The sequence below is a fragment of the Lygodium microphyllum genome, chromosome 3, assembly GCF_053477565.2.
Source record: "Lygodium microphyllum isolate KBCC chromosome 3, Lygodium_microphyllum_v1.1.10, whole genome shotgun sequence".
Classification (NCBI taxonomy): Eukaryota; Viridiplantae; Streptophyta; class Polypodiopsida; order Schizaeales; family Lygodiaceae; genus Lygodium; species Lygodium microphyllum.
In genome coordinates, this window is record NC_141137.1 from 63082679 (window position 1) to 63106016 (window position 23338).

Sequence of the window (23338 nt, forward strand, 5' to 3'; positions counted from 1 at the left end):
TCACCACTAAGGGAATCAACGAAGAAGAAGACCCATCCATGGAAGCTGAGATTAAGAGGGCATCCGTTCATGCTGCTCTCCATAAAAAGGGCCCGAACCGCCAATTTTAAACTATCCAAACACCATTGGATCATTAAGGTAAGAAATTCAAAACCTTGATTGACTATGGCAGCACTCATTCTTTCATCTCACCAGCTTGTGCAAGAAGATTAGGGATAGCCACTATAGCTCACCTACTTTTCTTGTCAAACTACCAAATGGGCTAGAAATCACTTGCACTAGACAAATTGCTAAGGTAGAATTCCTACTCAGAAAAGAGCCCACATCTGTTAAGTTTAAGGTAATGAATCTAAGAGTTCATGAGTGCCTACTTGGGATGGATCCAATGAAGCTCACATCCATTGTGGGAAAGGACAAGTCTCCTTTCGGAATCCTAAGGGTGAGCAGGTCACAACTTAAGGAGAAGTAGGTAAACCAAAGATCCAGCTAGCTAAGGCAATGCGAATAGCTCAAGGAATAAGAAAAGGATTACCCATCTATCTGATCAAGCTAAACAAACCAAAACATGTAGAGGACTCTAATGAAGAACCATCATGACTAAAAGAGTATGCAGATGTGTTCCCAGAAGAATCGATTGAATTACCACCACTTAGAGAAGTGGATCATGAGATTAAGCTGATACTAGGAGCTGTACCAATCACAACAAAAAGGCCCTACAAGATGCCCATTCCTAAAGCTATTGAGTTAAGGAAACAAGTCAAACAGCTATTGGACCAAGGGTATATACACCCTAGGAGTTCTCCTTGGGGGGCTCCAATCTTGTTCCAAAAGAAAAAGGATGGCACACTTCACCTTTGCATCAATTATAGAGGCCTGAACCAAGTAACCATCAATAATAAATATCCTATTCCAAGGATAGACGAGGTACTTTATCGATTACAGGGAGTAAAAATCTTCTCCAAGATTGACTTGAGGTCAGGATACTACCAGATCCGCGTCAAGGAAAATGATATTCCTAAGATAATAGGCTAATGTAGGATATTGTTAGACCATATCTCGATGATTTTGTACTTTATTTTGTACTTGTCTTCTTTGATGATACCTTCTATTTCCAAGAAAGAGGAGGATCATGAATCCCAAGTTTGCATCATCCTTGAGACCATGAGGACTCATAAGCTCTATGCTAAGAAGAAAAAGTGTGCCTTCCTCAAGAGGCAAATAGAATATCTTGGATTTATTGTGTCAAATGAAGGAATCTCTATAGATCCTACAAAGGTTAAGGATGTCTAAGAGTGGTCTCCACCAACTACTCTTAAAGAAGTGCGTAGCTTTCTTAGATTGACAGGTTGGTACAGGATCTTCATTAAGGAGTATGCCTTAATCGTAGCACCCCTCACAAATTTGCAAAAAAAGCAGGTTACCATAGCGTGCACACCCACTGAATAATCAAGTTTTGATCAACTCAAACATAGCTTAGTGACAATATCAATTTTGAAACTCCTTGACTTGGGCAAGGAATTCAAAGTTGTCATGAATGCTAGCTCACTTGCACTAGGCTACGTACTAAAACCAGATTCCATTTGTGGCCTATAAAAATCTTCAATCAATGTTCTTAAAGTAGAAATAATATATCTATGGCCTTGATATGGGGGACAATGAATTTCATGCAACACAAATGATCCAAATGAAATATTAGTGACACACAATCTTTTCTCATAAAGCATAAATCCATTAGAATAAGACAAAAAATCAATTGGAATCCAATTATTAACAACTAATTTGTTCCAATCAGCTTGAAAACTGGGGTCATGGTCATAAGTTTCTTTCATAGGGATAAGGAAATCAAAATAACGGAAATATTATGGATACTTGGTCTTCTACTTAATGCATCGGCAAAAACATTCTCTTTTTCAGGTTGATATTGGATAAGTGGATGAAAACTTTGAATAAAAGTAGCCCATTTATTATGTCAGTCAGAAATTTGTGGTTGACTAAGGAGATGTTTGATACTTTGTTGGTTAGTTTTGATCATGAATTCAGATCACATTAAATAGTGTTTCCATTGACGTAAGGCTTGTACTACAGCTAACAATTCCTTATCATAGGTAGAATACCAGTTCAAAGGGTTTAAGTTTGCAATCAGAATAGGCTATGGGGTGTGAATCTTGCATAAGGATAGCTCCTATACCTGATTTGCTAGCATCAATGACTACTAGAAAGAATGGTCGATTAAAGTTAGGTAATTGCAAAACATGTGCTTGTGTTAAAGTATGTTTCAGTGAAGCAAAAGACTTTTGTTGGTTATTAGACCAATGATATACAACACCTTTCTTTAACAATTTTGCCAAAGGTAATGCAAGTAATGAAAAATTTCTCACAAATTGTCTATAAAAGTTGACAATACCTAAGAAAGAACGTAACTCATGCACATTTTTACGGGTTTTCTAATTCAAAATTGCTTCTATCTTTTTAGGATCAACTTGAATACCATTAGAAGAAACAATATGACCTAAGTCTTCAATTTGGGTTTGGAAAAATTCACTCTTGTCAGGGTTTATTGATTCTCTTTCAATAATTTAAAAACCAAAGATAAATGTGCATAATGCTCATTCTCATTCTTACTGAAAACCAATATGTCATTAAAGAAAATAATTACACAATGTTGATACTTCAAAAATATATGATTCATCATACGACTCAATGTAGCTAGTGCATTAGTCAAACAAAAAGGCATAACAAGAAAAATTGAGTTCTAAATGCAGTCTTGAAAATGTCAGGTGTATCCAATCGTACTTGATGATACCCAGATTTGAGATCTATCTTGGTAAAAATAGTGGCTCCTTGTAGTTTATCCATGAGGTTGTCTACCTAGGGATCAGATATCTATTCTTGACAGTGATCTTATTTAGGGCACGATAGTCAATGCACATCCTATAAGTATTATTTTTCTTCTTGACTAACACGACAAGTGCACCAAAAGGAGAAAATACTAGGTGGCCTAATAAGTCCTTGGGTTAACAATTCTTCAACTTGTGCTTGGATTTCTTTATGTTCAATCTGATTGTGTCTATAAGGTGCTTTAAATGGTGGTTGAGAACCAATGGTTAAATCTATTTTATGGTCTTTAGGATGTGTAGGTGGTAAAAGGGGTAAATCAGTAGCAAAACAATCTTTAAATTGTGTGTGCCTAGGATGCATTTGATTTTCCTTAGCTTCAATTTCATTCACCCATACCAAGTATGATTTGGTATCTTTTCTCATTGCACATTTAGCCTGTGTGTGAGTAAGCGAAGGAAAATTATCAAAGGAGTGTGTTCCATGTAATGTAATTAGTTTTTCGTTAGAATAAATTTTCATGGAATGTGTGGAATAATCTATATCGATATTATATTTGTGACGCCAAGGCATTCCTAGAATAATATCACTAGCTTACAAAGGCACAACCAAGAAATTTCTATGCTCAATATACTCACCAATTTTAATTTCTAAATCATGAACTTCTCGTGTACCATTGTATCTAGTGCCTAAGAATATAGCTTTTATGCAATAATGAGTTGGAACATGAAGAGCACCCTGCCACGGCACAATGAGAACCATGAACCGGCCAAGAGAGGTTGCAAGCACACTTGCTGGCCATGAAAACCTGCAAGAAAACTCTCCTTCTCACCAAGACTCCATATCCTCAAGACACACAAGAGGAAGGCACACAAAAAATTGGACAATTCTTCCATCCTCACTCTCTTCCTCTTCCTCACTCTCCATTAGATTTGACCAAGGAGCACAAGAGAGAAAAGCAAGAACAATAAGGCAAGTGTTGTGCCAAAATGGGAGAGAGGGAAATGAAGCGTGAAAGGAGAAGATAAAGGAAGAGAGAGGTCGTAACCACCTCAACCTCCCACCTCCTCAAATCACCTGACAAGCCTCCTCCTTTTCTTTTCTTGATATATAAAATTGAATTTCATACATCTTGGCTAAGGTCTAAAAGACCCTTCAATTTTTAGAATGAGACAAAAGGTGTTTGACCTTCCCTTTTCTTTCAACATTTTTTTAATGTGAGCCTTTTGGACTACACATTACATTGCTTCATATTTGAAATTTTAACAAAGGGGTACATTTGCAAAGTGTCAATTTACAAAAAGTTGTTTCCATGTGAGCACATTTTTGTGCCTATGTTTGCACTTATTTGCCGGTCATCATTTCTCCCACGCTCAAATGTGAAGCATCCTCACGAACAAAACTTGAAGAAGAACCACGATCAGCTCTTGGAAAAGTCTTTGTCTTCATCTTCAACCTTTGATCTTCATTTTCTTCTTGGATCTTTGAATTTCCATTGGATAAGGATGGAAATAACACAAAAAATAGAAATACACAACTAGGACGTTGAGCCTAGGTTTAAACACATGGCAAATAAAACTACAAGAAAATACCCAAAAGATAGGGCTCTTCAACAATTTGTGCACAAGAGCAACATCACACTCAACATAGAATGAAAGATAACCACTAGTGAAGCACAAATAGAAACCGAATATATATATATAACTATCCAACACTCCCTCACAAAAGATATTGCAGTTATGCACTCCACTCGGTTGTTTTGAAAGAGAAAAGGAGAGATAGGTTCAAAAAGAAAAGACTAACTAAATTGAATTCTAGTGTGTTTCGAAAGGTAATCTTGGCAAAGAAAGGAATTTTTAGGTAGGCATTGCATATGAATGGGTATTATAGGTATTTAAGTGTTTAAATTTTGATTTTTTTCATTTGGAAGGTTTCAAGATTTCAAAATTATGGGAATTTAAGAGAATATCAAAAGAAAGAGAATAATAGTGAATAATTGTTCGTGGCGCTGTGTGGATGAGATTAAGAAAGAAGATGACGACACTTGCTGCCAACGACGATGAATAATGCCTTATGGATGATGGCGAGCAGGGCAAGGGTGAGGATGTTGTTATGACTGTCGTAAAGATCTGGTAGTTTTATTGATCTGGCTACTGCAGCTTCCTCAATGATTCTTCTAGCCTTTGTACCTTCCTCAACAATTCTTTTGGCCGTTGTAGCCATGCTTCAACTTGTTCCCTCAGTCCCCTTGTTTCCATAGCCCCTTTGCAAGCTTCGTCCTCGAGATTTGATATACTTGAAATGAGGGTAGCAAAGAAGCCCTGACCACTTTGATGCAACCGATGCTCCCTCTCCCCCTCGGTTGCCTTGGGACTGCCATTGCTGATTGGGAAGCCAAAAGATGAGGCCACGAAAATCAATGAGGGGGTTGTTGGAAGCACATGCTACGACATCATCTTCTTCCTTAAAATTTTTCTCTTATTCTTACATCTTTCTCTTTCTTGAGAGATCTTGCATTTTGAAGAGCTTAAAGCCTTGTGAAACCATTGAACAATCATAACTAAGGCTATGAACAGATCTATCATGAAATCTACCTTTGAGAATGTAGCTCTTATCATCAAAGCTCTTTACTCAAAATGTGCCTTCTTGGAGATTTCATAGCCACCTCTTTCCTAGCCAGTTCACCAAATGAAGAGCACCCTGCCACGGCACAACGAGAACCACGAACCGGCCAAGAGAGGCTACAAGCACACTTGCTGGCCATGAAAACCTGCAAGAAAACTCTCCTTCTCACCAAGACTCCATATCCTCAAGACACACAAGAGGAAGGCACACAAGAAATTGGACAATTCTTCCATTCTCACTCTCTTCCTCTTCCTCACTCTCCATTAGATTTGACCAAGGAGCACAAGAGAGAAAAGCAAGAACAAGAAGGCAAGTGTTGTGCCAAAATGGGAGAGAGGGAAATGAAGCGTGAAAGGAGAAGATAAAGGAAGAGAGAGGTTGTAACCACCTCAACCTCCCACCTCCTCAAATCACCTGACAAGCCTCCTCCTTTTCTTTTCTTGATATATAAAATTGAATTGCATATATCTTAGCTAAGGTCTAAAAGACCCTTCAATTTTTAGAATGAGACAAAAGGTGTTTGACCTTCCCTTTCCTTTCAATATTTTTTTAATGTGAGCCTTTTGGACTACACATTTTACATTGCTTCATATTTGAAATTTTAACAAAGGGGTACATTTGAAAAGTGTCAATTTACAAAAAGTTGTTTCCATGTGAGCACATTTTTGTGCCTATGTTTGCACTGATTTGCCGGTCATCAGAATAGTAGGTAAATTCAATTCTTTTACCAACTTTATAGAAATAAAATCATGTGTGCTCCCATCATCATGCAAAAAAAATCTTTTTGTGACCATACACATTACATTTCATTGTTAACAATGAATGAGGATTTGGCATACCTGGTAAAGTATGTGAAGTATCGCCAATATCTTCATCATCTTTAGTAAAATCTGGCATATCTTCATGGTCTTCATCTTTAGTCACTCTGAAGTAGTTGATTTGAACAGTTGGCTTCTTGGATTGATAGTTTACTGCTAAGTGTCCAGGTCGTTGAAATTTGTAGCAAACTATGGACTTTTCTTTGGAAACATTATTGGTAATGACCGAAAATTTGGGTATGTTGGGATTTGGCTGGAGAGATGGCTTAGGGTTTGAATTTGTGTTTGATGGTAAAGCAGGGGATCGAGTCCAAGATTTATGGAAAGAAGAAGGAACAAAGAAATTTTGATTTGAATCTTTAAAAGTTAGAATTAAATTGCTTTGTAGCAAAGTTACCGTTCGTTGGAAATTATTGCGGTCACTTTTCTCATCCATGAATTTTGTCTTTAGCATCATGCGCTAAAGAAATCGCATCCTCCAAAGTCTTTGGATTGAACATGTTCACTTTCGCATAGAAGTGACCAAGCAAACTGGACATATACTTGTGCTTTTGGATCGCCTCAAGAACATCTTCAAGCATTCAATGTTATATAAGACACTTTAGAAACACTCAGTGTATTGCGGAATGGATTCACGATCTCTTTGTTGCAGAAGATCCCATTGTTTGATTGCTTTTTCATGGAATTGAAGTGGAAGAAAATTCTGCAAAATTTTCTTTTGAAAGGCCTCCCAAGTAGTAGGACAATCAATACTCTTGCAAACAATAGTCCACCATAATGATGCTCTGTCTGCTAAATGGTTAGTGACACATTTGAGTTTATCTTTCTTAGCATATTATTCTTCATGGAAATAATCATCAAACTAACTGATAAAAGTGAGAACAGTTTTTCCGTCCACTCTGCCCATTAAAAGTACGGAATTTTAAATTTTTTTTACTTATCTTGGCTTCTTTCCTGAGAGACAGTGCATCGAGTGTTGCGTCAATCATACGTCAAATAACATCTTCGAGTTGTGCTCCATCTTGATCAACAGTGGATCATTGAAAAGTAGCCAGTTGTGCTTGCAAATTTTGACATGCTCTTCATTCCTCTTGAAGTTGCATCATAATTAGCTCCAATATTTGCTCCATAGTTGGTTTCGGCAAATCATCTTCGGCCATAAAATCTTCCATGTTTTGATCAGACATCTTGCAAAATCTCAAACAACCTCACACACTTGAAATCTTGTTAGAGGGATAAGCATAGCTCAAATTTGGGTTTACAAGGCTTGTTTTTTTTTAATATATGGCTTTTTGCGATCTTGCTTCTTTTGTGGGTATGGTAATTGATGATGGTCTTCTTCCAAAATAGACTGCGTATGACAATTTGCTTATTGGAAATCAAATCTGTCAAATGGCAGGTATGAATAGAGGCTTGTAATAATTGCGAAACGGGTTTGGGATTAGCTCAGTGTAAACACCCGCTAGGAAGGGGATTAAAGATTGACTTAAAGACTTTAGTAAATCTTAGCTTTAAGCTTTTAAAGGAAAAATATTTAATAAAATGTTTGGTAGAGCACAGGACAAGAGGATATCGTCGTTAGATTCGATGCCGTTGAGAACATACTCCCGCCCCGCTAACGATTGAATTTGAAAGCTAAGCTTTTCTCTTAAGCTTTATTCAGTTTTGTAATCTCAAACTTAATGAAAATTACTTATTTGCTTCTCTGAGAAGAAAACGACTTGTAAAGGAGCTTGGGAAGTGGTCCTCTGCCACCTGGAAGTGGTCCTTCACGATCTACAGTACATCAGGGGGTTCTTCACCACCAAGAACACGCTGATATTGATGGCTACTTGTAGAGCCCATTCGTTCCAGGGGCTTTATCTTCGCGTGAGATGATAAGCGATTGGAAGCCCTTGGTCTTAGCTTTTCTCTGATACCACTAGTGTGCAAATCAGATATTTTATGCATGTGTAGTGAATGCCGGAAGGTCCCCAAGAACAAAGAACTCTACTAAAACTCATAAAGCAAGAAGAGAGTTTGCACGACATGAGACAAAAAGAAAAATTGGGTACAATCTCCCCCCATGCCTTGTGTGAGTGCTTCAAAAGGCATGTATTTATAAATTTATTAATCTCCAAGCTCAAAAATAGACCAATTTATAATAATTAGCATGCTTTGGTTTTGTGTTTGCTTTTTCCCAAATAAAGAATAAAGCGATTGGGTATCCCAAAAGTCAAGATGTGCCCAAATACAATATCCAATAATGAAATATTTAAACCGAGCACCTATGCACATACAAAATAATAAATGTTTGTCAAGCGCTTCAATAAATAAGTGTGCTTATCTAGATAATCTAAATACATGCCATCGCCTTGTGCTTCCCAATGCCATCGCTGCCTGCTCTACACATAAACTGAAGCATTCACAATTGTTACAAAATAATAAGATAAAACCCACAAAAGTGAATACCTAGTAGTCTTCAGCTACAAAATAAATAAATAGGTTGGAACTTTGTCCTAACATTAATTTAATACGAGTGCACTCTAAACTCATAAACGTCCATTAATTTAAATATGTATTTTGTGGAATCACCCGCTGTGAAATCGTCCACATGCACATTAAATTAATCTGACATCCAAAAAGGAGAGGCGTCCCCGTCAACTTCTCGCACAAGGAATCCACCTTGTATAAGAGACATGACAATTAATATAGTTTAATGGAATCCACCCGCAAAACCTTACAAAATCCACCATGGAATAAAAACCTCATGGAATCCACTGTGGTCTCATAAAATCCACCGTGGAATATGCCTCCTGGCATCATGAACCCTCAAAGAATACCTCATCCAGTGGAAGGACTATCCAGAAGAAGATGCCACATGGATTGACGAGAGTACTCTCAACCAACAATACCCCCAATTCCTTTTGAGATGAGGACATCTTGATTCCTTAAGGGGGGAAGGATGTAATATCTCGCCATGGCCGTGAGACCCCCCCCTAAAAATTAAATTCAAACAAAAAAATTTTAACGTTGCGAGCTGGTGGAGGGAGGGGGAAAGCTATAATTATTAGGTGAAGAGGATGATGATAACAGGGAGCTGCAATGGCCATCGGCATTGGGAGAGGGAGATGATGTGGTGGCGGTGGAGCTACTGAGGGCATGAAGTCGATGATGACAATTTAGATGGGGGAGGGGCACACGAGTGCCACCTCCAAACCCCCCCCCCCCCCCCCAACTACTCCTTCCTTCCCCTTAATAGCCACAGGGTGACGGGTAGTCTGGGGTCCTGTGAAGTTAAGAACCCCTTAGCACAACCTCCCTCCCCCTCCCCCCCTCCCCCTCCCCCAAATTAATACCCATCTCTCCCCTATAAAATCCCCTCCTTAATCAAGGGATAACATGCTATTCTCCTCTCCCCCCCCCCACTGCCAACTTGTGAAGGAGAGAAAGAGAGGGAGAGAGAGTGAAGGAGAGAGAGAGAGAGAGAGAGAAAGGGAGAGAGAGAGAGAAGAGGGCTCAAGGAAATCTCCTTCCTTCCCTCTTGAGAAGAGGTTACAACTACCTTTTCTCCCTCATGATCCCCGTGATCTCTCCATCAACTACCCCTCTACATGGTAGAAGGTTGCAAAAATCAAGCAAGCATAGGAAACTCCAATGCAAAGGAGTGCTTCGGGAGAAAAGGAGGGCCACATTCCACGCTCCAAAATGGCCCCAAAGCACAAACTCTCCCAAGTAACTGGAACGGCCGCAACCATGGAAGGAGGTTCGAGCAAGGATGTCATCACTAATACGAATGCGTTTATAGGTTTAAATGCTAATTAGACACTCCAAAACCAGGTACAGTTATGATGTCTAATGAATGGAACAGTAAAGCATAATCATCACAAAAAGAAATCTTACTTTTGCATCTCATAAATTGCTTAACTAGAAATGTAGTTGTAAAGGCTTAATGACCATGATTTGCTAGGAATCGATTAGGCATCCACGGGTTGTTGCAGTACTAAGCTGAGTATTAGGTTTGAATTTTTGCAAGTGCATCTTAGATTGCCAATGTATATAAATATTCCATGTAGGTGGATTGCATCCTGTAGACCATTAGAGTGAATTAACTCGCATTTACATTAGGTATGATGAACTAATGTGCACTTGCACTTAAACACTTAGGTCATCACACTTTATGATTTTCATATTAAATGCACTAGAAGGAATTTTCATGAATGGGAATCCCTCGTCATATCATCAACTTAGGAAAGACTTGCATCTAGATTTGTGTGGCATCATGGACAATTTTGGTTGCACTACATAATAGGGATTCATCTTAAAAGATAGATTTAACATGCGCATGTGAATTGCCAAACTTAATTGCAAGATGCGGTTTGGTAAATGAAATCCTATATGATAAGTAAGGCTACGGTTTAATTCAACTCACTTAGGATTTAATTGTAAATAAGTCAAATTATTGTTACGATCATATGTTGACTTAGAGTCAAGTAAACATGCTCTTTGGTCTTTATCCTAACAACTAGCCACGATGAATCCAAAACACCCTTGGAGATATCATTTTTAAAATATAATACATCTTTGTAATATTTCTACACAATAAAAGTTAGTTGGTTAGTTCAAAAGCTAGTTAGTCAATTAATAAGTTAGTAAGGTTACTAACTAAAGACTAACTAAGGTAAAAACTAACTAACATTAATAATTAAAGTTTTTTATTTAATTAAAAATATTTTATCTAAAAAAATAGAGAGTCGTAAATCCAATAATTTTCTCGGATTGACAAGAATCGTAGCCACCCTTCACATAAGTTACAATGCGAATGAGACTTATGAGCTATATTAATCACTAGTATTGATGTGTATAGTTTGGGATGGTCCAAAAATATTAGATTTTAGGCAAAACTAGTTTATTTTAGATATTTTAGATATTATCCTATAAAAAGATATGGAGATTTCTAGAACTGTAAAAGAAAAGACAAGTGATGTTTTAGTTAGTTTTGGAGTTTTTATAAAAAGAAAAATAAAGAAAAGTGACTGGCAAAATCGTGCGCACTGCGATCGCAGTCCACAGATAGAAAACAACACTTCAAACAGAGAAAAGAAGAAGGAGTGAACTAAGAGCTTCCTAAACAAGTGTCTTGGAGTTTTACCCCCCTTTCGGAGCCAATGGAACCATCAGATTTATGATCTGAGCATCAGATCACTGATCTTTCCAAGATCCCCCTCCACAAAGAGCTCCACTTCTCAGCCACAAGCCCTCTCCTCTAATTCACTATAAATATGAGGCATGGGGAGGCACAAAAAGCATAAGGAGACCCCGAGAGGCTACCAGAGAGAGGTAGAGAGAAGGATACCCTCCAAGAGATTGTAAGAGAGCTCTTGAAAGAGAGAGAGAGAGAGAGAGAGAAAAGAGTCACCCCGAGAGGCCGCACAATTCCCTCTATCTCGATCCTCGACTTAACCATCTTCTCTTACGCTTTTCCATCTTGAATCTATTCCACCTTCTTAATCTCTTGAGTCTACTTGCAGACGATGGCCTTGAAGCGAAGAATTTCACGTGCGGATGGCAATCCCATAACCAACAACGAAGCTTCGGCGAAGGCATCACTGTCAATCTAACTACGGTTTCGATCGTACGTAATGTATTTCCAAATTGATAGATGATTATTTTAATTCTCGTATGAGATACGTTAGGCCCCATACTATGATGCACGAGTATAGATCATTTCATCTCACATATTTATAAGATGAAACTTGTGAAGTGCATATATCAAGGAAAGTTAATTGCACCTAGTTGCATGTGGCTTATTCGTTGATAGAGCAATTACAATGAAGAATCCTAACCTTAATTTATCACGAGTGTGCACTCTAAACTCATAAACATTTATTAATTTAAATATGTATTTTGCGGAATCACCTGCTATGGAATCACCCATGTACACATAAAATTAACAAAACGCCCGAAAAGGATAGGCGTCCCCATCGACTTCTCGCACAAAGAATCCACTTTGTGTATGATCCCTAGTAATAAAATTTTACGGAATCCACCGCAAAACCTCACGGAATCCACCGTGGCATGGAATCCACCGTGGAATATGCTTCCTGGCATCATACCCCCAGGGTGGGATAGCAATTGTCCTCAATTGCTATTAGCTCAATGTGGAGCTAACAGAGTGGGGAAAGCATTTAAGTCTCTAGCGTGTATCCATTGGGCCTCTTCAACATGATGGTTTTTAAACTTGACCAAATATCTAGAATATCTACGACCAGTTCTAGTGGTCATAAAGTCAGTATCTATAATAGTTTCAAGCTCAAGGATTTCAGTTTCATCATCTAATAAAGGAGGGTTTTCATAGACAGGGTGTACGGGTAATTGGCCTCTAAAGGGTCATAATAAACTGATATGGAAGGTGTTGTGAATTTTCCAATGTTGTGGTAGTTCTAGTTTAAATTCATTGTCATTGATTTTGTGTATGATCTTGAATGGTCCATAAAATCTAGGTGCTAATTTCACCACTGGGTGTTTATCTACACTTTGTAATCTACGTTTTTCTATGCGTAACCAAACATAATCATCAACTTTAAAATTCATAGCCTGTCTTTTCTTATTTGCTTGTTTTGTATATGATTGCTGGGCTTTGGCAATCATGTCTTTAACTTCATAAAAAATAGTGGCATGCATGTTAGCAATATCATCAGCAGTCTAAATTTTGTTTGATAATGATGCAATAGGTGTAGGTAATCTATATCCATAAATAACTTCAAATGGTGCTTTCTTTGTAGCTGCATGTGGTGTATTATTATACGCAAACTGAAGTAAATGTAGATGTGTATCCCATGTATGTGGTTTTGAAACGGTGTAAGCACGTAAAAGATCTAAGATAGTACTGTTAGTAGCTTGTGTTTGACCATTTGTTTTAGGATAAAATGCAGATGAAAAATCAATCTTTGTTCCTAAGTTAGCAAACAAAGTAATCCAAAAATTATTACAGAATCTAGAATCATGATCAGAAATAATAACTTTTGGTAATGATTAGTGAAAACAGTTTTCAAAAACAATTGAGCAGCTTGAGATGCAGTTAAAGTTTTCTTGCATGGAATAAAATATGCTTGTTTGCTAAACCTGTCTACAACAGTCCAAATCATATCATGGTTAGCTTTAGTGTTGTAAGAAGTTGGGAATAACAAATTAGTGTAATAACATTGATATTATGCCATGTCACACTGACATTGGTATAAAAGAAGAGGAGATGTAAATTTCCACATCTTTTTTGACACAATAATACAATTACAGACTTTCTCTCCCTTCTTGCTCACAACTTCTATGGATTCCCCTTCTTTCTCTCTCTAAATCTAGTCTTTCTCTCTCCTCGTCACTCTTCTTCTCTCTCTTCCTGCAGTCTCTCTCTCTTTTGTAGTTTTCTCTCTCCTCTTTCTCTCTCCCTAGTTCTCTCTCTGACAAGTGGTATCAGAGCTTGAGTCTTTGATCCATTCTTTTCTTCCATTTTCAGTCCCATTTTCCTATTTCAAAATCAATTTCAGACAAAAATGGTACAAGACAGTGACTAGTGGAGTGCTGAGATCATCTACAGCTAGTAAGAGACTACATCTAGAGATATCCAAGGTCAGATATGGCGGATAATGGCTTAAATGGCAGGACGTCATCAAACTTCATGCAAAAATGGAGGTAACTAGGGTAAAGGATGGTTAACCGGGCTTAGTTAGAGACTAAACTACAGTTACTTTTCAAAAGAGAGCTTCTCTTCTCTCTCTTTCAAGCTTTTGGCTGAAGCTTCCATGGTGGCTGTCAAGAAATTCCCAAATACCTCTCTCTACTGAACATTTCTCACTGTCAAAGCATGGGGCAAATGTTCTTTGTTGCATGAGCTTTAGGAGGAGTACCATAGTTGATGCATGCTGCAGATTACCAGCCAGACAATAGCCCGAAATTTGCACCGAAAAATGTGCTGAGTTTCCTGCTCATTCTCCCTGCTCAGTCTGCTCCAAACCCTCAGCTCATTGATCAAAGACTTTGAAGGCTTCATCAAACCCTTGTTTACAATCATTTTCATCCACAGAGGAACTCTGATCAGTCATTTCTTGCTCAAAACCCTAATACATAGCAGGGTAGCCATAGCCACTGACCTGGAAGCTCAAATATCTCTAAATTTTGGACTTCCCTAACCTTCAAGGCTTCTCTAAATCTAATTACAAGCCGGATAGACTTCAAGATTGAAGACATTGAAGAGATTTCATCCCGTGCATGACATTGGAGCTCAAATGGAAGGATTATTTTGGGGCTTTTCATCAAGGGACTTGAATCTTTGATGTTCAAGTGTTCAAGCAAGGTTGGAGCATTGATTCTTCAAGGATTTCTTCATATTGGAGCTTGTATGGGCTGATTCTATGGAGATTTCAAGCTTTATTACGGATTTATGATGGATTATGAGGAACTTTTGCATCAATGGGATTGAAGCTGACATTCATCATACTCTTCAAGCTTAATGGAGGTATTCTCTTTTACTAATCTCTGAAATCTCTCAATAATCCAATTGCTAATGGCTTTTTCACTTGTTGATGGGAGATTATTGATCAATTAATTCACTGGATTGATCAATAAATCAGAGATTAGTGTTAATTCTCATTGATTCCAACCTATTCCATTGAATTTCATTTTGATTCAATCATTACTTCATCATAGGTATCATTTGATCATCTTGATGCATAACCTTGATTTGTTTTTTGTTGAATTTCTTTTACCCAAGCTGAAATATTGTAAAAGTGTAAGTACTAGCAATCAGTGAGTCACTGAATTGCATTGGTAAGACCCTTCTCCTATCCCAAATTTTCAAAATCTCATTCAATTGCATCTCATGAAAGGCTGAATGAATATTTCAAAAATGCATATCATGCTGATTGATTAGAACACTAGCCTCTGCCATGTTGATATTCCCACCGAGGAAAAAGGTGGATGCTGGGGGAGATAGTGGGACAAAAGAGAGGTGACCCTCCCTCACTATCAAAGATCCCGAAGGGGTGTAACCAACCGATCCGGGGGGAACTTTGCCCACCTCCCGGTGATTCGGAGCCCGTGTAGAGAGCCTATCATGCCGTTTTATCCCTTACATAGGTACAACGAGTGGAGAATTGAAGATTGAAGACTTTCCAAGGGCTCAAGTACCTACAAGACCAAAACAGGGTAAAATAGAGAATTTATAGGGCACTTGTAGGGTACTTACAGGTGGTTACAAGTACACTCTTCATTACGGAAGCACAGATGTAGGTACTACAGGGTACCCACAGGTCCTATATACCCTTTTATAGGGTTTAGTAGCCATTTGGGGTTACTATCTTGCACTACAGGGTCAAAACAGGACACTTACAGGTCTAGACAGGGTGCAGGATTAGACAGTTCAGACTCTGAAATCCAGCTACAGAATTTTCTTTCCTAACCTATTATAGCGTGCTATAGCTCATCTTGAAGAGGGCATTCTTAGCTTCGATTTGCACTAAAAAGTTTTAAAATCAGAGCTCCCTAGCAAAAGTTATAGCCATTTTTCTGACAGGGGATACTGTAGGACTGCACTAATATGGCAGGACATAAAGGCAAAAATAAGGTCCAGGAAGATTATGCTTAGCAAATCAGGGATTCCATGATGGATAGTACACTTCAAGAGAGCCATGAAGAGCTTCAACAACAAGGAGAAGTCAGTATACTCAATAATACTTTGTGTGCCCATGAACAAAGACATAGGGAACGACATGAGGCCATCTTGTCAAGAATGGAGCAGATGGTTCTATCTACTGATCAAACCAAGGCTTCTATTGATAAGTTGGTGGAATCCAATGAACAACTTACGACACAAATTTCTAAATTCATGCAGTTGCAAATGGCATCAAGAGAAGCTAATGAAAAGGCTTGTTCAAACAGTGGCCCTTCAGCCCCACTTTAGCCATCTAAACAAAATGGTCATGGAAATGGGATTATTGGAAGAAGAGGCATTCCAAATAGTCAGTATGAAGTAGGAGAGGATTCACAAAGGCATGATGACTATTTTGGTAGTTTGAATGGGGCCAATACTCAAGATTTTGAACTGCATACTCAAAATTCCAGGGGTGCTCTACCAACAGGAAGATTACATAGTAATTCTTAGCCACCTGTTGGAAGATTTCCATCTCAATTTGGAGGCTCCGTACTTGGTAATCCTGATCAGCCAATTTTGGGACACCAACCCTTTCATGAAAGGGAGTTTAAAGATAAAATTATTTTAGCCAAATTTAATGGTCAGTCATCTTCACCATCTGATTTAGAGGAATGGACCTCTAAGATGGAGTCCTACTTTGATATATACCCTAAAACTGATGACATGAAGATTCACTTTGCTTCCTTGCATCTGGAGGGATTTGCCCATACTTGGTGGAGGTATATCAAGAAAGAAAATATACTTGTAGAGAATTGGGAAGCTTTCAAGGCACTTATGGTTGAAGTCTTTGTTTCGCCTCTTGAGAAAGAGAAGCTAGCACGGAGATGGTATGGTTTGGAACAAAGGGGCCTAAGTGTAAGAGAGTATACAAACCAATTCCTCAACCTAACCATGTATGTGGAAAGCATCAGTGATGAGGCTAAGCTTCACAAGTTTATGTATGGTCTGGAGCCATCTTTATCAGCTGATGTTATGGCACAAAATCCTACTTCAATTTTTAAGGCTATTGAGCTTGCGGAGCGCTATGGAAGGAAGTATAGAAAAGAATCTTCATTTCAGCCTAGTTTTGGACAACCAAGGACTATTTTAAAGCAGGGACAAGTTGGTAACACTTATGGTAGTAATCATGTGCCCAATGGGAGCTCACGAGTACCAACTTATCCTCCATTCAATGCTTCGAGGCCTCAAAGTAATTTTTAGGACAGCAAACAGTCCAAAAGTTGATTTCAAATAGGGGGACAGCAAGCCTAAGTCCATTTCAGCTAATACAAATCCCAAATCTATTCCTATGGATCTTATCAAAGAAAGGAAGGACAAAGGCTTATGTTTTAAGTGCGGGGAAAAGTATACGCCTGATCATGCTTCAAAGTGTGTATACAAAAATGCCAAACCTAAGCTTCAGAGTATGTTGGTTTTTGAGGATTTTGAAGATGACATAGATGAAGCTAATGCAGTGGCATTTAATGCTGAAAATGAAGATCTTGAGGAGGAAGTTGGACAGGAGTATTTTTATGATCCAACCGACTCTTTTTCTTTTGATCCAGGTGGAAGCGTTCCGTTTGACCCTAGTGGATCTTGTCATGAGTCGCTTGCTGCTACTAATTGTTCTATCTCTATGGATGCTTGGACGGGATCTAAGAGCCCTAATACACTTCGAATGAAGGGAAGCATATGTGGAAAGCCAGTGTTCATCCTGATAGACAGTGGTGTTGAGATATCGAGCTCCACTCGTGATATGCCAGGGTGACCGTTGTGTATTTATGTCACCGACTTGTTAGTTGCAGATGCGGTTGGTACACTGCCCCTGAATAATAGCTACATGATAGCTATCCTTATCTACTCTAGTTCGTGGCTCAGTTAGTATGCCACCTTAGTTAGTTGAGTTTGGTTTTGAGACCCATATCTAGGGTTCTTCTATTTCTTTGTACTTGAGTTCTTTTGGCTTCCACAACTAAGAAGAGGAAAACTATTTTCAGCCTCCACCCTTGTGTGTATTCCCCCATTGTGCAAGCAAGAAAGCTACAAGTGAGACTCCTTCCTTCTCTCCCACAATCTTGACATGGTATCAGAGCCTTGTTCGTGGTAAGGAGCTCAAGAAAGCAAGCCAAACTCGCGGTGTTCTGGTAAGAGGAGCAGTGTTGCTTTCATTTTCTGTTTTGGGAGCAGATCTCTGCAGGTAGCACAGCCGGAAAGTGCAGGAGTGCATTGTCTCAGGTTGAGACGCCCTTCGCGGTGAAGCAAGAGGGCAGTATATGCTGCAGGCGAGGGCTTTAGCCCTCGGCGACCTTGTTTTTTTTATTTGAGGCCATTTCGGGGCCTGTTTTGGAGGCGAAAGTTTTCTGCACGCACTCAGGAAAAGGCCCAGTTTTATGCTGTGCAGTCACTGTTCTATAGGTCGGTGAATAGTTACTGTAAAAATTGCATTGTATGCTTGTGCGCAGAGACATTGGGAGTTACAGAATCATCCCTGTTGCCTGTTGATGCAAAATCGTCACTAGGAAGTGACTGTGTGGTCAAACACCACTTTCGCCAGTTTTGCAGATTTTCCCTTGTGAGGGTGAAGTTGTGGTTTTTGCAGTGACAGAATTTTTTGCAGTCTTCTATAATGGCATCTGATTCTCTTTCACAGATTGTCACTGAAAAGCTTGACAAGAACAACTTCCAAGCATGGAAGTTTAGAATGACGAATTTCCTTATGGGAAAAGGATATTGGGAATTTGTTGCATGAAATGAAGAAGATCCCGTTCTTCCTGATGTTCCCAATCAATAGCAAATGCAGGCATTTAAAGCATGGCATGAGAGAGCCAGGAAAGTTATGTATTGGCTGTCTATCAGCATTTCAGACTCTATGATTGTGCATATTCAGGATGCAAGTACGCCAAAGGAGGTATGGGATACTTTGTCAAAAATGTATAGCACAAATACGCAAGCCAGGAAAATGCAGCTCAAGCAAGAGTTGCACAATGTGCAAAGAGAAAATATGAGCATCAACGACTACCACATGAAGGTGAAGAAGATTGCAGATGCACTTGCTTCCATTGGGTCACCAGTGGAAGATGATGATTTAGTTTCTGTGACCTTGAACGGTCTAGGAAAGGATTATGCACAGTTTCGGACATCCATTTCAGTTCGTGAAAGATTTCCTGATTTTGAGGAGTTGATTGCTCTTCTAATTTCTGAGGAACAGAGAAATGGTGGTGCATCTTCTTCAGGAGGAACTTCAAAAGAAGCTATCTTCTACTCAAATACTGGAAGAGGTAGAGGCATAGGTAGAGGAGGCCGATTTGGAGGCCGTGGTAGAAATCAGAATATGCAGCAAACTCAAGAAAACCAGTCCTATGGAGGAGGATGTGGTAACTCTAGAGGCAGGGGGAGCCAAAGAGGTCGTGGTGGATGGCAAAGAGGTCAAAATGCAAACAGTAATGTTGAATGCTACTACTGTGGTAAAATGGGTCATATGGCTAAAGACTGCTATAAAAAGCAGAATGACATCATGAATGGAAAACTGCAACAAGGGAATTATGCATCTTCTAGCAGACAGGGTGATGACAGAAATGAGCATTTGTTCATGGTGCAGCACATGAACAATTCTGTGATAAGTGCAGAAGAAAGTAATGATGTATGGTATGTTGACTCAAGTGCATCAAACCACATGACAAGTCATGCAGAATGGATGGAGGATGCAAGGAAAATGGAAAAACCAGGATTTGTGGAGACTGGTGATGATACTGCACATCCTATTGTGCAGATTGGAAACATTCCCTTGTCTATGCAGGATGGGAAAAAGAAATACCTGTCCGATGTATTTCATGTCCCGAATATCACCAAGAATCTAGTTTCTGTCGGTCAAATGGTTGAGCAGGGCTTGCAGGTCAGATTTAATCCTCATGGATGCTTTGTTGAGGATATGAAAAATAAAGGTCGCTTGATAGCAAAAGGAAAGAAGAAGGGCAGAATGTTTACGTTGGATGCAGACATGTCTGAATTGAGTGCAGCAATGTTTGCACATGGGACCGGTGTAGTTGCAGATATTGATATTTGGCATAAACGCATTGGTCATGTTAATGTACAGCGACTTAAATCAATGCAGGCCCAAAATATTGTTGCAGGATTGCCAAAATTCAAGGTTGCAGAAATGCATAAGGTATGTGAAGCCTGTCAGTTTGGAAAACAGGAAAGGAAACCATTTCCTAGACATGTTCAAGAGAGTGAGAAGCCATTGGAATTAATCCACTCTGATGTGTGGACTACTAAAGCTGCATCTCTTGGAGGCTGTCATTATTTTGTCACTTTTATTGATGACTATAGCAGAAAAGTTTGGGTATATTTTATGAAAAAGAAAAGTGAAGTTTTTGGGCATTTCAAAACTCTTAAAGCTATGGTTGAAAAAGAAACAGGCCTGCAAATAAAATGCCTAAGGTCAGATGGAGGGGGAGAGTACCTCTCAAATGAGTTTGCAAGGTTCCTGCAGGAGCATGGCATAAAGCAACAATATTCATGCAGTCATATCCCACAACAAAATGGAATTGCAGAAAGGAAAAATAGGCATATTGGAGAGGTATCTCGTGCCATGCTCAATGAAAAAGACTTGCCAGATTTTTATTGGGCTGAAGCAGTTGCTACAGCAGTCTATATAATGAACAGGACTCCCACTGCAGCAATACATGGGGTGACTCCAGAGGAGAGGTATACTGGTAGGAAACCAGATATTTCTCATTTGAAAAATTTTGGTTGCATTGCCTATGTACATGTGCCAGATGAGTTGAGATCCAAGTTGGATCCAAAAGCTGAGAAGTGCATCTTTATTGGTTACTCTCTGCAGCAAAAAGGGTATAGATGCTATAACCCTTCTACTCGTAAGTTTACAGTGAGCAGAGATGTTGTTTTTTATGAGATGAGTAGCTAGTATAAACCAGTAAATGTGATTGATGATGTAGATGCACAAAATGGTAATGCTGCACAGAATTCACAGCAGCAGTCACAAAATATTAGTGGACCTAGAGCGTCCTCTAGCAGTGGTTCACATTCTTCGCCATGGACAGGCAGATTGAGATCAGGAGAATCTTCTCAAAGTAATGCAGATAGTGGTATGCAGGTATCACGAAAAGGAAAAGAGAAGGTTGATCAGCCCATGTTTGATGTGAATGCAGGTCACTCTTATGTGGATGGTGAATCCAGTGGCTCAGAACAGATCATTGATGATGAGTTGGGTATTCCTTCTATTGTTACACCTGGAGTAAGGAAGACCAGGGATGTTTTGAGAGCACCTGGGAGTGAACCCACTTTGCGCAGGTCTACCAGAGTTAGGTATCCTGTGGATAGGCTGAAATATGATGGATTTACAGCCATTCACTATGCATATATGGTCAAGGTGATACAGGAACCAGAACCCACTTCTTTTGAGCAAGCCATGGGAAAAGAAAAATGGGAGAAAGCCATGGATGAAGAAATGGATGCCTTGGAAGCAAATGCTACATGGGTATTGGTACCTTTGCCTAAAGGTAAGAATGCAATTGGCTGTAAGTGGGTTTATAAGGTGAAGCACAATGCAGATGGTTCTGTGAACAGATACAAGGCAAGATTAGTAGTCAAGGGGTATGCACAAACATATGGCATTGACTATGAAGAAACATTCAGTCCGGTTGCAAGGATGGCAACTGTAAGAGCAGTCATTGCTATGGTTGCATCAAAGGGATGGTCTTTACATCAGATGGATGTAAAGAATGCCTTCTTGCATGGTGATTTGCAAGAAGAGGTATATATGGAGCAGCCACTAGGTTATGTGCATGCTGTTCATCCTGAGTTTGTTTGCAGGTTGAAGAAAGCCTTGTATGGCTTGAAGCAAGCACCTAGAGCATGGTCTGACAAGATAGGACAGTATCTTGTCACTATTGGCTTTCAGATTTCCAAGGCAGATTTCTCACTTTATGTGAGAAAAACAGAGAAAGGTATTATGCTACTTGTCATTTATGTTGATGATTTGATTATGACAGGTGACAGTGATGAAGATATCCTTCATGTGAAAATGCTATTGAAGCAGAAGTTTGAGATGAAGGATTTGGGAGAGCTGCGTTATTTCTTGGGCATTGAGGTGATTAGATCACCAAGTGGGATACAGCTCTTGCAGAGGCAGTATGGATTGGACATGCTGTCCAAATATGGGATGACAGGCTGTAAGCCTATTTCAGTTCCTTTGGAACAGAATGTGAAGCTGAGCACAGATGCAGGTGAGCTTCTGGAAGACCCTACTATGTACAGACGCATAGTAGGAAGTTTGATTTATATGACTATTACCAGGCCAAATTTGAGCTATGTTGTTGGATTGGTAAGTCAGTTTATGCAGGCTCCAAGGAAACCACATTTGGATGCGGCTAGACGCATACTCAGGTATGTGAAGTCCACATTGCAGTATGGACTATTTTATGAGACTGGGGTTCAGATACAGTTGCATGGATACACTGATGCTGATTGGGCTGGTAGTATTTCTGATAGACGATCTACCAATGGATATGTGTTCTCTTTTGGGAGTGCTGCAGTCACTTGGAGCAGCAAGAAACAGCCTACAGTTGCCTTGTCGAGCACAGAGGCTGAGTACAGGGGTGCAGCAATGGCTGCATGTGAGGTAGCTTGGTTGCATAAGCTACTTTATGATATGCATCAGTCTACAGATGGGCCAGTTGTCATTTATTGTGACAACATGAGTAGTATACACTTGGAAAATAACCCAGTCTATCATGCTAGAACAAAGCACATTGAGGTGCATTATCACTATGTGCGAGAGAGGGTTTTACTAAGTCTTATTGATCTAGTTTATGTCAGCACAGAGGATCAGGTAGCTGACATATTCACGAAGGCATTGGGCATAGAGAAGCTGCGCAAGTTCAGAGACCTGCTTGGTGTGCAGGAATTGGGATTGAGCTCGAGGGGGAGTGTTGAGATATCGAGCTCCACTCGTGATACGCCAGGGTGACCGTTGTGTATTTATGTCACCGACTTGTTAGTTGCAGATGCGGTTGGTACACCGCCCCTGAATAATAGCTACATGATAGCTATCCTTATCTACTCTAGTTCGTGGCTCAGTTAGTATGCCACCTTAGTTAGTTGAGTTTGGTTTTGAGACCCATATCTAGGGTTCTTCTATTTCTTTGTACTTGAGTTCTTTTGGCTTCCACAGCTAAGAAGAGGAAAACTGTTTTCAGCCTCCATCCTTGTGTGTATTCCCCCATTGTGCAAGCAAGAAAGCTACAACTGAGACTCCTTCCTTCTCTCCCACAATCTTGACAAGTGGCAGTACTCATAGTTTTGTGAATAAGTCCATCATGGACAAGCTAAATTGTGTTCCCACAGACTTACAGCAGCCCATTAGAGTTCAAGT